Source organism: Balearica regulorum, chromosome 4 (genome assembly GCF_011004875.1).
Source record: "Balearica regulorum gibbericeps isolate bBalReg1 chromosome 4, bBalReg1.pri, whole genome shotgun sequence".
Taxonomy (NCBI): domain Eukaryota; kingdom Metazoa; phylum Chordata; class Aves; order Gruiformes; family Gruidae; genus Balearica; species Balearica regulorum.
In genome coordinates this window covers 629,000-646,099 of record NC_046187.1, presented here as the reverse complement: position 1 = coordinate 646,099, position 17,100 = coordinate 629,000, and the positions used below count along the sequence as shown (strand labels likewise).

The 17,100-nt window shown below is 47.6% G+C and overlaps 1 long non-coding RNA gene across 1 annotated transcript in view; it reads right to left on the bottom strand.

Moving 5' to 3' along the window:
• The window catches only part of LOC142601603 (uncharacterized), a 31,873-nt gene extending 21,743 nt beyond the window's left edge, over positions 1-10,130 (bottom strand). Inside the window, exons 1-2 of the long non-coding RNA XR_012835107.1 lie at positions 9,989-10,130; positions 6,768-6,889 (exon numbers count right to left, since the gene is read on the bottom strand). This is a non-coding gene — a long non-coding RNA (uncharacterized LOC142601603). The remainder of the gene's footprint in view (positions 1-6,767; positions 6,890-9,988) is intronic.
• Positions 10,131-17,100: the final 6,970 nt, after the last annotated feature.

The following is a 17,100-nucleotide window of genomic DNA, read 5'->3' as shown; positions in this document are numbered from 1 at the left end:
GTCGAGCGCTCTCCTCATAGCCATTTTCTGGGACCGGTGTTAAGAGTTGCACGTGACATTGGGTGTTGTACGGTGGGTGATCAGTACCTACTGCACCAGGTGCTATACGAGGCAAAAAAGTAATGAGGTAGTAAATAGCTCTGAGGTTCCTGTGGCTGTGCTCCAACGCCATCAAATGTCCATTGTTCTCTGGTGCCCGACGAGCTGGGAGCGCTTCAGCAGAGACTGCGAAAGGGTCTCTCTTCGCTGCTCCGCACAGTAACGAAATAATGCCCGTGGGACGCCTGGCACGAGTGAGCCCACCTTTCAAGCCACGCTGCGTGAGGATCGTTCCTCTACTGGCAGTCGAGGCAGGGACGTTGGTTAGGTCAGTGTCAGTTCGAAGAGGGAAGGAAGCCAACGGGCAGCTTGTACTTGTTCTTTTTGTCCCTGGGTAAGCTGGATTCGTAAGTTATTGAAGAGGGAGGGGGAGGAGGTAAGAAATGAAAACAGCTCTAACCAGCTGGAACTAGATCTCTCCTAGCTGGACAGTTACAATTTGTCAAACAGAAACAATGCCTAACTGTTTGCCTTGCGAGTAAACACGACCGGAACAAAGCCTCGGCTGTATGTGCGTGCGCTTGTGAACCTCCTTGCACTTACTTTACTGGCTGTCCACGTGCCGGTCAGTGTGTGGCTTGTATCTTTAATCAAAGACAAAAGGAGAGGGACGGGCAGGCAGCGACAGGCGAACATAACCCTTCCCCGCGCCGGGAGACCTGCGCCTCGTCTCTGCCGGGCCTGCGATAGGCCTCTGGCGCGTCCGAGAGATTTCCGTACGTAGTTCCACACGTTAGTAAAAGAGGAGTTGGCAAGCCAGTTCGGATGAATCGGGACCAGGTACAATGACCTCATAGAGCTCTACAAACAAAACAGCTGTCCCAGTGAGGCTTATGAGCACAGCTAATTGCTTACCACCACGGTCATTAGGACTGCGCGGTGAGAGAGGGTGCGACTAGCAGCCAGGTGCTGCCCATGCACCTTGTGCTACAGGCCCCGCAGCACCGTTCGGCTGCCCGCCGTGCCGCCTGTCGTGCTGGGGAGTTCCTTTGCCGCCTGCGGAGTCTGAAACTCGATTGGGTGCAAGGGAACATCTCGGCCGTTTATCTTCGGTTAGTAAAGCACAGAGCCGGGGCTGCCGAGAGCGAATCCGCTCCTCCGCTTCATGGCTCTCGGCTCACAACACGGCTACTCTGTTCTGACTCTGGAAGCTGGAAACAGCGAGGTTGATGCTTTTTTTTCCGAGGTCGTTTTCAACTCTGGAGTCTCTGAACAGTAACAATCTGTAACTCGTTTGTCACTGCTCTTAGTGATGGGAGGGAAGAATGAGGGGAATGTGTCCCACGGTGCCGGAGTGAATTGGAAGCAGAACAGCAAAGTTCTCGTGAAATGAAATAAATTAGTCCAGTTAGCCTGTCCTCTTAATTGAAAAGATTTTCTTTGTGTCAGTTTGTCTACGTCAAGTGACACGAGGGGGGAAGAGCCGATGTGCGTCAAGGAGCATCTGGAAAACTATGACGTTAGGGAGGGAAAAGAGGTGGTCAGGGAGCGCTGCAGTGTGGGACAGGGAACAGGAACGCTGGGATGAGAAAAGGAAGGATGGGGAGCGAGGGAGGTCGGACGCTCTGTTTAGTTTACTTGCAGACGGTGAAGGATTTCTCCTTTGGGGAAAGTCAAGATGGCTTGACACTTCAGCCTGGATACAGCACTGAGAGCAACGTGTAAAGGAGTTGCCCTCCCCAGGGTGCAGTGACGGGCTGAGCGATTTAGTCCCTGCAAATGGAGCATGGAAATCCTCGCTCTGTCCCTGTCTGCTTCCCGAGGTCCTTGGGGAAGCCGAAGCACTAGGTTCTCTCGTTATGCCTTAGCCGCACTATTCTCTCAGAGCCTCTCAGTGCTGAGGTCTCTGCCATGACAGCGGTCTCCTCCTCAGCTGCCACCTTTCAGTTTGTTCTGACCGCGGAAGACGATGCCAAATGGCAGCATAAACTGATCCTTGGCTCACGGTGCTCGGCAAACCGACCCTGGAACTGATTAGCCTTTAACTTCACCTATCTGCGTAACAGCCCAGCTCTCTGAAGTAGGAGATCGGCACTGGCGCCAGCAGACTCGGGAAGGTGACGCTGCTTTGGCTCGTAGCGAGTCTAAATCCAAAAGGTTTCCTCCAGGGGTATAAGGAAAGCACTTCGCCGAGGCTGAAGAATGAATGGCTTATTTTCTGATGTGCATGGAACTAAGCTTGCCAATATCCAAAGGCAAGCGAGGTTCTCGAAGCCCTATATCATCAAACAAAAGCCTGGGAGCATTTAAATAGCTGAGGGTATGCTTTAATGGGTTATAAAAAATTCCCGGCACAAATGAGGCTAACACATCACGCGTGCACTAACCAGGCGCCCAAACTTAATATCTTAGACTTCAGGAGATGCAGCCGCAGTGCTCATGCAGCGAATGAGTAGCCTTTGATCCATCTGACGCAGGTCCTTCCCAGTGTACTTCTCTCATTTCCCCTTAGGTCAGCCCTGTCCTTTAAGGCTTTTCCAGCCTGTGCGTTGCAAGTCTGGAGTTGTGCGGGTTGGGGATTTTGCTCGGTTGATCATTGTGGAAAAAGAAAAAGAGCTTTTGAAAACTTCCAAATTAAAAGAGGTAATTGTGTCAGAACTGAGAACCAGGGCATTGCCAGGCTCCTGTCATCGAGGGGAGCAAGAGTGGGACAGGGGAGGAGGGGTACATGGAGACAGAGCACAATGGCAGTTTGTGGCGAGTCCCGGTGTGGAGCAAGACCGTCTCCTGGCAACGCGTGGCAATCGGTGGACAGAGCGAACGGAGCCCGAATGAGGCGCCAGGGTCCATTTCAAGTCTTTTGGAGAAATTTGCCGTTCACTTACCGCAGACCTGCCTATTTTATTAATAACGCTGCCTTCTGGTGTGATCCTCGCTGCTACAGAAGCACTGACAAGGAGCGTGTGCAGGGCACGGATCTGCCTACGGAAGAGTTGGGCGGCGCTGTCGCCTGGCCCTCTTCTGGACCTGTTCCTTGGCTGTGACATTTGGTTGCCAAGCATTTGGTTGCCATGCCAACTTTTCAGCATTAAATCATAATCTAAGCACAGCAGGAGGCCAAAAGCTTTTTCAGGTCTAGCTCCTGTTCTCTCCCCGTTGATCATATAACGGGTCATGTGAGCAGGGCTGGTGGGACGCTTCGATGGCTTGTCAGCAACGGCCCGGATGAAAACTCACCCGCAGGGAAATGACAGTTCCCTTTGAAGGGGGTACAGGAGTTAATGGCGGTTACGCCTGGAAGATCTCTGGCTCGCCAGCTCTGCCACCTGCCTGAGCTGAAGCCCTCCCTCGTGCAGCTCGCAGCGCTCGGCTGACAGGGGCTGCGGTAGCCTGCCAGGGCAGCGCTGCTGCCGGAAGCCTGCTCAGGTGCTGGTGAGCTAGGACAGGCTTCCATTCTCCAGGTTCGCAGTGCTCACTAGCGCGTGCGCAGCGGTACCGACGGCATTGACCCCCGCACAACGAGACCGTTTCTGGGCTATTAAAGACATGCTTCTGATTGTCAGGATCAAGGTCTTAAACCAAGAAATACTCTGCTGATAACGATGTGTATTGGATCGTTAAAATGTTGAAATATGTTGAGTACGCAGTTCGCGGGTATTGTCCTTCCATAACATTCAATGAGGAGGCAGACAGTTAGTAATGCTGAAATGGCTCAAAATGAAGAATCTGCTCTGGGAACAAAAGAACCGAAAGGACGGTGAGAAAACCTTTGAGCTCTGTTTTAGCCAGACAGGATTTCATTTCGTTCTTCCTATCGCACGAAGGTAACGGAATGTACATCTCAATATAACTCTGAGCTTGTGAGAGCAGGCTGCTTAATAAACGAGGGGTAAATCAGTGAGTGGAGTCAGCGCTTCCGATGAAAAAGCACTTGGTTAAAAGTAAGGCTGTGCTTTGCGGAGAAGAGATGGGACCTGAGTTCTCCCTCACAACTACTTTTTTAAACTGTTTTGCAGCAGAAAGCTTTTTGTTTGTTCCTTTAATGAAACTGAATACCCACAGCTCGGAAATTATCAGGTGCATCGAAACACAAGTCAAAAAATAGAAGAGGATTTTTAGATGAGCTTTGTCAGGAGAAACAATTTGACCGGCCCTGCCGAAGACTTAAGATTTCCATCTGCAGGGTCAGGCCTCACTGGGGAGCACTGCATAAAAAGTCCGTATTTTTTAAATACTTCACATCTCACCCTTAATTTTGGTGGTTTGGGGGTTTTTTTTGGCATTTCAAAAGTGAGCGGAAGATTTCTCTTTGCCTCCCTCTGGTATCACACCATTGGTGTGAAGAGCATCCCAACAATACAATTACATTAGGTTTTTAATTTCGCTGTAGAGATTCCCGTTAGTCATATTTGACTTGGGCTGTTCTTTACGGCAGCGTGGGGTGAAAGCTGAGCAGCTCGGCTTGTTATTTTCCTGCTTACTGTACCATTGTTCAGTAATGATCAATGTGATCTCCGTGTCAATCTGCCCTAGATTTTACCTGATTTTCCACCTAAGTTACTTTGCTAAAACTGCACTGGGAACTAAAGACAGTGTTGGGTAATGCCCGTGCAAGAAAGAGCACCAGCTGCTCTGGCATTCCGGAGCCTTTCTTCTCGGTCTCAGGGGAGATGAGCTCTCGGGTAGCTGAGGCAGCCGGCGAATGCTGCTGAACCAAACGGAAAAAGGTGATGCTGTGTCTGAGGCTGTGAATGACTGCGATAAAGCTGTATCCTGCAGGCCAGGGGTCCTGAGTAAGTTTTTGTGCGCTTACTGAGATTTTCCCTTGGTCGACATTCAGAGAGCACACGTGCGTGTTGCAGTCCAGGTGACGGTATTTGTTTCCAGCTTACGGACTACGTGCCGTACGCCTGACCTTCCGCTCCACCTTCCGCTGTCATTTTAACCTGCTCAAAGAGGGGGCACAAAGCGCTTGGCTGCTTCGTGCCGCTCTTGCGCTCCGGTAAAGCCAAATTACTTTCACTGGCATGATCTGGCAGGGAGGAAAGCAATGGAGAATCTGTCCCTTGTGCTGCAGCGAATAACGATCTTTTCTTTTGCTCCCTTGTCTGAAATGTCATCTTAGATGTAAATAGAGAATGAGAGAAAGAAAAGGACTGATGAATATGTAGGAGAGGAGGGTTAAGTGAGCGCATGTCAGACGTTACCGCTCGGATCCAGATAAATTTCCGTGTCTCTCTGCGCTGGTACAAATGACTATACAAAGAATAAGACACATGAGTAGGGGACAAACCCGTTAAATACAGATACTCATGGAAACCTAATATTAAAGATCAAATGCCAACTGATAACTTTTGGACCTGGCCTGCTGCCTGCGGCCACTGAATTCACGCCACGTTTACAATGGATACTGTACTTAACTTGCTCTCACTCTCCAATCCTGTTCAAGAATATGCTAGCAACTGCTGCACTGAAACGCTGAACTGTACTGCGGGCATCGAATGAAGGGAAGCCTAACACTGCGTCTCTTTTATTTAAAGTATTGGTAAATGAAAGGGCTCCGTTTGTCCCTAAAAAGGAAATAATCGAGAGTCATGCAAAATGCAAGATCCTCTAAAGGACATGATTCCCACGCTAGTAGATGACGCTCGGGGAGTTTTTTTTAAAAAGAATACTGTGGCAGTTTACAGGAGCTTTGGTTGTGAAGCAAGTCCTGTCGTATCGGCTGCTGTACCAACACAGAATAAAGACAGTGCTTTGAGTGTCCAAATTCTGTTTGTTTTTGAAGCTAAAAATACCTATTCAAAGGTTCCAAAGATGCTCCCACTTAAAAACACATGTTCTTAAAGAAAGTACTAATTATGTGGTGGATGTTAACTGTAAAGGCGCATGTTGGGAGGCTCTGATTTCATGCTCGCTAGATAAGTATAGTTCAGTAGCTTGGACATGGTTTGTTCCTTTCAAAAACAGAAACAGTCTGGTGAAGCATAAGTAGTAAAAGGATTCGGTAGTTTGATCATAATTGCGAGTGAAAGCTTGCGTGCTAGTTGTACATGTATTTTTATCTCCCTCGGCTTTCATCTATGATGTACAAAGGGTCTCAAGCAAAATTGTCATTTCTGTTTGACTCTGGTTTCCACCTGTACTTTTATACTGTTAATCAATGCACATTGAATTATTAACACATTGGATGAATTTTAATGAAGTACATCATAGATTTTTTTATTACATGAATTAAGGGGGACTTTGACTTCAAATGCTTCAAGTCATAATTGCCAGCCCTTGCATATTGTTGTGTAGTCCTCTGGCGCCTGGTTCTTTCCTTATAGACTAACCTTCTGTCTGTGTTAATACACTGATAGGAAAATCGTAGTTACCATGCTAAAAAGAACAAGGCAAAAAGGTTCAGCAATGTGGCTGACGCTTACCTTCAGGGCTCAGAAATCAGCAGAGTACTAGAGGGAAAAACCCCTGACTGTTTATTAATGTCGTCTGACTGATGTCTTCAATGACTGCATTCTGAAAGGTCAATATTGGCAGTACATGAATGCGAGCCCCTGGAGAAGACTGCCGGGAGTTTTGCCACAGCTTTTGGCACAGCAGAGTCAGGCCTTGGTGACGGCTGACACTTCAGGACAAGGTTTCCTACGTGACTTTGTTAATTCGTCTTCAGCTGTTGTGCAACAGAATACGGTATGGAAAATACGGTGAGAAATCAGAGGAAATACCTGTAACACAGCATGGAGTCACCACTGTCCGGACTGGTGCGTGTACACTGGCGATCACATATTGCAGTTTATCTGCACTGTTCTTCATTTTCGTGGCGTCCGGGAGACGGTTTGTGCGGCCCCTAAAGCCGGAGAGCAGCCTGAGTTACTCAGCCCTGATTTGCCTCAGGGAACCATTTATAGGCAACGTGCTAGGCAAACACTCAGTAACCAGCTGCGGTTCTGCAGCACTCCCGGTCTAAAGCAGCGCAAGGGAAATGCTCAACTGCTGACTTTCGGGACTGGTCGGACGCACGGCTGACAGCGTGAGGGTCTCCTCGCTTGCAGACCAGCGTCCCGTCTCCTCGTCAGCGCTATTTCTTTGAGTCCAGGTTCCCGTGATCTTAAACAGAAATGCTGTGACAAAGAGGCAGAGACTGTGGAGAGGGAGGTGTGGGGGTTTTCTTACCGTATAAAAAAAGAAATGTCACCAAGCAAAAATTCCATCGGAGGAAAAAAAGGAAGTGAGAAGGAGATTGCCTTTATGCAGCAGCTCTGTTGCTCTGTTTTGCAGAGATGTTGGCATGATTACAGAAGTGTAAGGAGGATCAAAGAGGCAGCCTTGCAGATGACAGCAGCTCTTGCCAAATCCTACTGCTTTATAGCCTTTGCTTCAGGGAACTCTGACAGCAGCGCTAAAGCTCTCTGCTTATCAGGTGGTAGGTTAAAGGAAAACTTGTCTTGCAGGCTTCGCACTGTAAATGCAAGTGCTTTCTTTGCCTGTGGAGTGTGGTGTCTGCCTGAAAGGTTGCACACTTTTATACACCTGATTACGGGGACAACTTAGATCAATTTTCCTGGAGGATTAGGCCTCCTGGACGTGGGACCTTCAGGAGAAACAAAACGACAAGCAAGAGGCCACAGGAGGCAGAACTATCCTGTGGGACTGGGCTATTTGAATGGTCGGTCACTGGTCATCCGTCACTAAAGCTAGCTTCAAGACAAACTCTTAAATCTCATGGGGGCAGAGCCAGGCAGAACTGCCACGAGCTTTAGCTAGAAGAAGGTACCATAATCCTCTGCGTGTAAATCAAAGGGTGAACAGAAACGCCATGTCAGTAAGGAATCACGGCTAACCTGGATGTCAATTACTATCTTGGTGGGCGGAGGAGATGACTGCAACTGGTTAGCCACTCATCCTGAAATGGGTGGGAAAGCCTTGATCAAACAGGACGTAGGAGTTAGCAGCAGTGCTAATTTGCGTCACCGAGAGGCGGTCCATTGCCAGTTGGAGGGAGAGGGGTTTCGCTACAGCATCACCTGTTATGAAACAGTTGAGCTACATGGAGATGGGATTATTTTTGTTTTGTCCGGCACCATGGCTGAAAAAAGACTGTCTCTAGCTGGGTACAAAGTACTCGCTGTACATTAAACTCCTGAAGGCTTTTTTGAAAAGTAGCTGTTGGAAAGGTGCACCCATTTTGTTCGTATGTGCTTCCCACTGTCTTTGCAGCAGCTATCCGTAAGGCTGTTACCAGGTACCAGGCACAGTGTCCCGGTTTCAGCTGAGATAATTTTCTTTCGAGTAGCCGGTTTAGGGCTGTGTTTTGGATTTAGGATGACAATAATATTGTTAATACACTGACGTGTTTAGTTATTGCTGGGTAGCTGTAGCGTCTACACCAAGTCAAGGACTTTTCGGCTCCCCAGGCCCTGCCAGGTGCACAAGAAGCCGGCAGAGCAGAGCCAGGACAGCTGCCCCAGGCTGCCCCAAAGGATATTCCCTGCCACAGAGCATCATGCTCCAGATGGAATCGGGGAAGCGGGCCGGGAGGCGGGATCGCTGCTCCGAAACAGGTTGGGCATCAGGGTTTTTTTTTCCATGGGTAGTGAGCAATTGCATTTGTTCATCACTTGTATTATTATTATTATTATTATTATTACTACTACTACTACTACTACTACTACTACTACTATTATTACTGTTTTCCTTTGTTATCCTATTAAACAGTCTTTATCTCAACCCACGAGTTTTTTTAGTTCTTTTTCCATTCTCCTCCCCATCCCACTGGGGCGTGAGGGGTGAGCGAGCAGCTGCGTGGTGCTCAAGTACTGGCTGGCGCTAAACCCTGACACACGGTCTGACCACGGAATGCTAAAGAGGGGCAACTTCCAGAGCAGAAACAGAAATAGTGAAAACCACCAACGGATTCTCAGTGAAACTCACTTAGCAAAGAGGAAGCTATCCTTGGGCAAGGCTCTGTACTCTGGCTAAGCAAGAAACAAGTCTGTTTTTCAGCCCTTGCAAAATGCTGTGCGGCACTTGACCTGATTGATTCGGGAGGGAGTGGGAGGATGGCAAGAAGGCCCGGTAATGTCGCTGGTCTTGGTTCTAGCTGAGCCCCATGGTGGGGAGTATGTTGCATCTTTATTAGGTAAACTAGTATCAGCGGACAGATAATATTTCAACGGTAAGGCACACAAGGCTTTATTCCAGCCTGACACAGAAGCAGTAAATTGCAAACCCAAGCGAGTCGCCAAGGATTGTATGGGATATGCAACCGCTCAGACCCTCAGAAGTTAGCTGGTGCTTGCGGGATAGGTGGGCTGGTGATGAAACAGTTAAACCCCAAGGGAAGGAGCGAGGGAGCACTGCGAAAAGGGGCTGACAGGGAATGCAAAATAACCTAAAACTAATCTGCTTGCTCTTGAGCCAGGGGGAAGGAGGAGGAAGGGAGAGGTTGGACTAGCCAGGGAAAGGCGGGTATGGGGCTGTTTGAGAACTGTATTCTGAAACCACACTCGCACCCTTGTTTTCACTTACAGAAGAAAGGAGGAATCGAAGGTGCTCACTGTTCTCTGTGTTTCTTCTAGACTACAAGATAAGTCTCAAAGGGATCTCACAAGCTCCTCCTGTTTCTTCTCATACCCCAGAGCAGGATTGACTACACCTGTTTGTCTAACCTGTTACAGAAACGTCCCTGTGCTGGAAACATCACCATCTCCCCAGGCAACTCATTTGGTACTTAATTATCCTTGCAGCTACAAGATTTGTCCACGGTTTTTAACCTAAGTTTCATTTGGTACCATTCAGGTACACCTTTACTCGCACCGATTAAAGGAAACACGGCTGCACAGACTGTCCCCTTCCCATTTGCTGTTTTTGTACGTAATAGGCTATGTACGGACCCTGCCTTCTCTTTTCTGGGCTGAACCGCTCCTTCCACTTGATAGTTACTTACAGGCCATGTGGTTTCCAGACTTCTGACGGTTCTCACTGACATCCTCTGGAGTCGATCCTGTTTGTCCACACCTCGTTTTGAAGTGCAGTACGCTACTTGGACATGGCACTCCTGCGGATACGGAACAGAAGGGAAGGGTTACTTCACAGCTCTTGCATCCTCTGTCCTCATTCAACGTAGCCCTACTTAGTGCCTGCCCCTTGCCAAAACCACACGGTACAGCTGACTCGGGTCCGGTCTGCGATCTGCTGAAACGCCTTGAGCCCTTCCCGCGGAACAGCGGAGTGGCAGGTCGCCTCCCTTCCCCTGCTCCCGTGCAGCGAGCACTTAACTCTTGTTTGTACCTCGCTGCACTCCCGTTTTTCAAGTCACGCTTAAATCTAGCTCTGTTTTTCTGTGGTACACGCAGGCCTCCTGGCTCAGTGTCACGTTTGAGAGGCGTGATCTCTACTTCATTGTTTTTTCTTTAAAAGTATCATCACCCAGATTTTCTGCGGAAATATGTAACAGCGCTGGGGTAGGATAATGCCCCTCTGGAAACTTGCAAAATAAATTTTTCCATCTGGACAGGGGATTATTAACAACTAGAGTTTTCTAGCAGTTTTTGCACTTCCATTAAAATATTTTCCCATATACTGTTCCTTTTGCTTGTTTAGGACAGGAGACAGCCAGGTCCCGGGCCAGAAAGGGAATGCTGCCGTGTCCTCGCTTATCTGTACCCTCTCTCCCGAGTTCCCAGGACACGGTTCATAGCAGCCGCTGCTTTCCAGGCAGAGCTGTGCTGACCAACCCGCACGTGCCTACAGACTTTGGCCCATCAGGATTCTCCCGAGGTGCAAAAGCAGGAAAACAGGTGTTTGGGGATCTGTGGCTCTCTTAGCTATTCATATCCCAACTAAACCTGATGGCAGTTTTTGGGGGCTAGGAAAAGGTACTTCTTGGGTCACGGGACACGTACCCTGAGAAATAATTGGAAATGCTGTCGTGCAATAGAAGTGTGAGGTCTGCTTTGAAGGTGGATTTGTTATAATGCAGTGGGCCAGGCCAGCCTGCTGTTCCTTCTCTAGAGATGTTAGTACAGATGTTGTAGCACTTCTTGCTGGACCGTGAAACTAGTGTTATTATTTCTCCTAAGCTTAAACCAAAACCACCGTGTGACTGCCCAAGCTAAGTGAGAAGATGTCACTTTGCAGCATTTCTCAGCAGCTGGATCAGAGACCGGTTTCTTTTTGTGGTTGCTGAGTAATGGATTCAGCATTTCACAGAATCCTTGGAGTTTTTCTTAGCCAGCGTCTCAGGCCTCTCTAGAAACGAGTTTGTCTCTCCCAGCAGTCCGCCCATGAGGAAGAAGACCTCACGTGACTGGTAAAAGTGGAGCCCCGTGCCAGTCCCCTTTGTCACTGGAGTGGCTCCGGGTGGGAAAAGGGAACATGTGCTTCCATAAGAAATCCACTGCCCCGTACAGATCGTTTATGACAGAAAGCTAGCTGTATTGCCAAGGCGAGAGCCTGCCTATCTAGTGCGGCCGTGTGGGGAAGGAGTTGGGTTTTTGTCCTCCGCTCACAGCCATGAGCAGTGAGGAGGGATTTTATGCCTGTTTTACCTTGTGCAGAGGAGCGATATTCACACCTGCACCTACAAACCGACCGGCACTAGGCTCATGCCCGCGCTGTGTTTATCAGGCTTAGGGAATATAACCCCAGAACTCTCCTTTGCATACTTCCCTGTACTGGGAACCCTTGTTCAGCCTCACACCGAATGCACGCTAGACTGGCCCTTGTGCTGATAAAAGTGAATGTGAGAGGTGTGTGACACAAGCAGCGCTAAATCTGAACGTGCATTCAAAAAGCAGCACGCCTGAGACCTGACTCTGCTGAGGGGGATGCTTCTGGCCTCCCTCTAACACCCTGGGGAAGAAACGTCTGCTCGGGAGCTCTGGGGGCAGGGTGTACCCTCCCTCTTGCCCCGGCCTTCCCTCCTCTATCATCTAAAGCGTCAAATGAACTCAGAGATGAGCCACAAAGAAGGGAAGATAGCGATGAGCTCCTGGCCTTTTGCACCCCACCCAGTTCTCGCTCTGTTTCCTTTTGTTCATTTCCAATTCCTGTGCGCGAGGCTGCGGCTGACCTTAAACCTCCCCAGAATTAGGGCTGTGGTTGGGAAATTGCTTTAGGATCTTCTAAAGGACAGAACCCGACATCCAAATAAAATAGATATTTCTACAGCAACACATGTTGCTTTCAGTCCCGTAAGAAAGCGATGATTTGCTGTGCCGCTGGTTTGTCTTTTCTTTATGTGACACTCTTGGAACTTTCTACCTGTAAGGCTAATAACGATCTCGCTGGTTGTCTGCACGCACCCGCGGTAATGCAGTGGGGAGGCTATTAGATAGATGCCTTCCACGTCCAAGATAGAAGGTATCTGCCTCCCAGGGAACGGTCCTTTAATTGGAAGGCAGTCAGCTACGTTACCTCGAGTGACTGATACTGCCTCCTCTTCCTGGCAGCAGATGATCTCATACAGCTTTCACTTCAATTTCTGGAGGATTTTGTGCTTTACAGAGGAAAAAATATCCTTTGTTATGTCACTTTAAGAATGTGAAGCTCCTGAGAGGTGTTGCAGGTCGGTATTACTGACTCTATCCCTGCAAACCACAAATCTCATGCGAGCTGTTCCTTGTTTGAAATAGTAGCTCTGGAAATCTTATAATTAAGGGAAAGGTTTCTGGGGAATTTTAAATAGGCCTCTTTCATGACGGTGAAGAGAAGCTGAAAAAGTGAATCCTAGAAGCTCTAGATCCGGTAAGCTAAGAAACGTTTCTGCTTGAAAAAAGAAAAAACACTGTGATTTGGGTGGGAGTCGGGACGCCCTGGCTTGACAACTACTTGAATACACGGTCTGCCTACTTCAAGCACACGTGAGTCGTCGACGTGAGGACGCGGGCATCTCGGAATGGGTGGAAGAGGCTGATGGAGTAACGCGAGCTAAGTCCTCGCACGCGATCCGCCGTTTGCCCTCGGATCGGCCCATCGGTGCGCAGTCCAGCCAAGAGAGAACACCTATTCTTTATGCGGGGTTCTCAGGGCGACGGCTCTGCGACCAGTCAGAGACCTGAAAAATCTTTCTGCCAGGGGTGACTTCTGGTAGGTAGCGGTGAGGATGTAGAAATCTGCACTTTAAAGCAGAGAGGTAACAAACTAGTTAAGATAGTCAGTAGCATCAAGGTTTTTGATGTATGGTAAAAGATTTCTTGATTATTTTTTTTTTTTTAATGAAAAGAGGTAGCTCCTGAATATTTACAGAAGTCTTGCTAAAGAAGTCACCAGAGTACAGTGAATTTAACCATCTGTTGGTTGTACCATTTCTGCCCTGCTGCAACCACCAATGCAGAAAATGTTGTCCATCCCTTCGGAACCCTTTGGCACCCCAAATTACTTGGCTGAGGCTGGTCTCAGAGCTGAGTTATTGCTCTGTGACAGTGCTCCTCTCTCTCCCGCAGTTGCTTCCAGCTGTCCCTTGAAGAGAAGGATTTCGATGCCATTTCCGAGCTGACGGGCAGCTGGGGTGGCCCAAGAATGTCTCTGTCAAAGCAAGCCGAAGACCCTATCATGTTCATTTTCTTATTCACAGTGGGAGTTTTGCACTGTGCTTTACTGAAGAGTTTCTCAAAAAGTCTATTTTTAGGCAGGCACTTATGTTAGAAGATTTTGAAATGCAGTCCTAATCCTAAAAGAGACTTTAAAAAAAAAGGGGGGGACCCCCATATGGAATCAAAGTGTTGAGCAGTTCCCTGTGAGTCTCCCTCAAGCAAACCCCAGCAGCTGACGAGCAGAAAGTTTTCTTTTGTTTTTTTAACTGTCAATGTTGAAATGTGAAAGCTGACATTTCAGCTAGGTTTTCTCGCACACATCCCGGGGGGAAAAAAATAAAATCTTCCTGACTTAATTAGCATCTCTCACAGGTGAGATGACAGCGGAATAAAATTCTGCATGCTGTGAATAACAGTACCGCAACCCATTCCTTGACAACGTGAGATGAAAAAAGTCTCACGCCTGTTACTATGTTTGCTCTTCAGCTCCGGGAGGAGCAGAGAAGTAGGAGACTCTCCTTTTGCTTAGTCAGTGGCTCCAGATGCTCACAGAAAAGAAACAAAAATAAACAGATAATTTCATGTACGGACTCACTCTGCAGGGTGAAGCTTCCACTCAAAATTGCATAGGGAACTTGTGACAGATTTTGTGTGGAAGCAGGTGTTAGACTGAAGCTAAAGTCCGTGGCCTAAATAGTTTTTTAACGAGTTATGCACATTACAACATGACACGAACAGCTGACGGGTTTCTGACCGGGACTGAACGCTTGCCTCCCACACATTGTAGTTCTAGGAGTCGTTCCCGATAAAGTAGTTGCTCTAACTTAAAACTTCCTTCCAAAACAGTACACCGTGTGCAAACTGCTTTAAGATGTGAATCTCACTGTCTGCTCTGGAGTTGATGTAAAATAAAATTTCCCCCTGGAAACGGTCTCTGTTTCATTGTAATGCTTTTCTTTTCACCAGTGCGGACTTGATTACTGACGGAGGCAAAACGTGTTAAGTGTTTATGGAGATGTTTCTTTCTGACGGATCACTAGAGAAAGCCTCAAAGGAACGAATATGGCCCTACTTCTTTCGGTGTCTTTAAGCTAAGGCAGGAAGCAGATATTTTTTTTCTTGAGAAAAGTTCTAAACCAATTGTGAATCCTTGCAGGGGATCAAACACTGGAACTAGACCATTCTTTACAAAAGAGACTTTAATTGCATGTCATCGGTTTGTCTTTGCAGCACTGCTCTAGTCGACCTTCCGTTTATCTTCTGTCCAAATGTGACACATTGATGCGTCCTGCCTGGCTGCACATTTACATTTGCATGCGTTCTATAGCAATTAGCTGTTTCTCTCTCTTCTCCCTCCCTTCCCCCTTTCTTTCCTTTCAACGCCTAAGCTTCTCGAGTCATCTGCTTCTTGTCCAAAACTGAGGGAGTAAACTTTTGCAAAGCTCTCTAATAGAAACAGGTATCTAAAAATGCTACGGGTCTGCTACCTTCCCAACTGTTTCAGCTCCCAGCGCACAAAACTTCCAAATTAGCCGATCAGATGGAGCGTTGCTATTTTTCGACTGTTTTCGCTGTGTGTCAAGTTTTGACACTGAGCCAGTCTGCATTGGCAGCAGATCTCTTGGAATAAGCCATGGGGAAAGCAGCAAAACACAGCCATTTATCTTTGAAACAAAAGCACCGAAGATGCAATGTCTGATTCTCTTCTCGTTGAGACTGGTGTAAAGCAGGCATATAACTCCTCTGAAATCGAGAACAGAACTGCAGAAGGAAAGAACTGAGCTCTTGCGCTGTATGCTGTGGCAAAAGCGAAACGGCAATTTTGCATGACAGAGAAAGATCCGCTGCTTCACTGGTGGGAGGGGGAGCAGCGAAAACCAAAAATTCAACGTCCCTTACAAAGCTTTTTTAGATTGGGGTTTTTTAAGATGTATGCTCCCGACGCTGCCGGTGCGATTCCACGATCAGCGAGAGCTTCTCTAGATTTCTGACGGTGACACTGATGGCGGTTGGTTAATGCTACTCAATTCTCTTGATAGCAGGATTTCTTGTCTTAAAAGGTGACAGACCTCGATAATTTGCAGAATGTTGTTTATACTTTTTGCGAAAGAGTTTGGATCGCCTCTTCGCCCCTTCTATCCTAATAGCAATCCAGAGTAGCTATTGACTTAGTGATGCTTGTGATGTTTTGCTGGCTCGGTGCTGGTGTGAGATCAGACACGGTGCTTAAAACTTTCCTGTGTTCAGAAGGACGCTATTTTAAAACAATCTGATTGTGACTGCCAGTACGCACGCCGCGGAAGTGAGAAAATGCTGAGGAAGTAAAATGAGCTGCTGAATGACACTGATCTCAGCAGAGCTTAAAGGGAAACTCCAAGGTTTCCAAAGAGCTGTTTTGAGCAGCTGTTGGCTCAGAATAACACCTGTAATACACAAGTCATCTAATAGAGGCTAAACCAGGGATGGATCCTATATTTATTTAAGCGGTTATCAAGCGCAACTCCCGCTGAAATCAGTAAATGGGACTTGTGAGATACGTACCGCTTTCATTTTACAAAGAGGCGGCGGTCAGCGTCTTTGTGCAAGGAAGGGATTTTCCCAGCGTCGTCCAGTGAATTAGCAGCAGAGAGGAGGTAAACTTCGTCCTGTGTCTCAGTGATCTGGGTATGGCACAGGCTGCTTGCAGATTTATAGTCTGAGCACATGATGTTGCGTGGGTTCCCGCGGGAGTTTGTTTCAGCTTCTGCGGTCACCTTGTTAGGTAAGAAATGTAGCTTTTCTCTGTGTGCGTATATATACACGTGTCTGTTTATATGCACGCAGAACTAAACACAGTACTGGAGGAAAGGAAAAACCCCATGGGCAATCCAAGACAAATTAAAGAATAACCAAGTCTTTAGTTCAACTATGCCATGCATGTTAGAATAAATGTATCAAATATTAATGAACGGTCTTAAAGCAACTCTTGACATTTTTGGGGCTTCAATGTCATTCTTCTGGCTCGAGTTAAGTGATGTGGGTGATAGAACTCTGGTGACGATGCCGTAGGTCTTACTCAAAAAGAGAAGAACTCTTTTTTTTCCCTCCACCTTGTACAGGACACATTTATAGTTTGGTCCTACGTGCTGTGGACTGTGCTAAAGCCCAGGCTGTATAACCATATCATCATTTTCAGCATGGTGGCTTCGTCAAGTCGACGGGAACCGATGCGACGCAAAGACCGACCACTAACAGGCAAACTATGCTTTCCAGTGGGTAATTGTTTGGCTCATCTCCAGCATGAAGAAACTGCTGGTTTATTCCTTCTTTTAATTGCCTATTTTACAAAAATGCAGGCACACAAACTACAAAATGGGCCCTGTGCTAAGTGCTGTACAAAGAGGTGGAGAGCTCTTGCCTGAAAACAACCCGCTGCGAGGTGGGCACAGGGAAAAACGGGAGCTTTAAAACACAAATTAAGCCAGGAAGGTCACGGCAACACAATTTTTGTTACGTCCTAGTTAAGTCTTCTTTAACTCCACAA